Below are 218 nucleotides of genomic sequence, written 5' to 3' on the forward strand. Positions count from 1 at the left end.
CAAACCCCGCCTACCGGACTGTAACTCCGCTCTTTCTGACTCAGATCACTCCAATTGGTCGGGAGCGCCGCCCATCTAAATTAGATCACGCCCACTGGTTTGGAACACCGCCCAGTTTTGTTGAGTACCTGTGCATGCATGTGTATTGGGTAATGAAAGGGCAGGCGATGTAGCAAAGCAGGCACTTACTAAATCGGAGGTAGAGATTATAGCCAATA

The sequence above is a fragment of the Mobula birostris genome, chromosome 5 (genome assembly GCF_030028105.1).
Source record: "Mobula birostris isolate sMobBir1 chromosome 5, sMobBir1.hap1, whole genome shotgun sequence".
NCBI classification, from domain to species: domain Eukaryota; kingdom Metazoa; phylum Chordata; class Chondrichthyes; order Myliobatiformes; family Myliobatidae; genus Mobula; species Mobula birostris.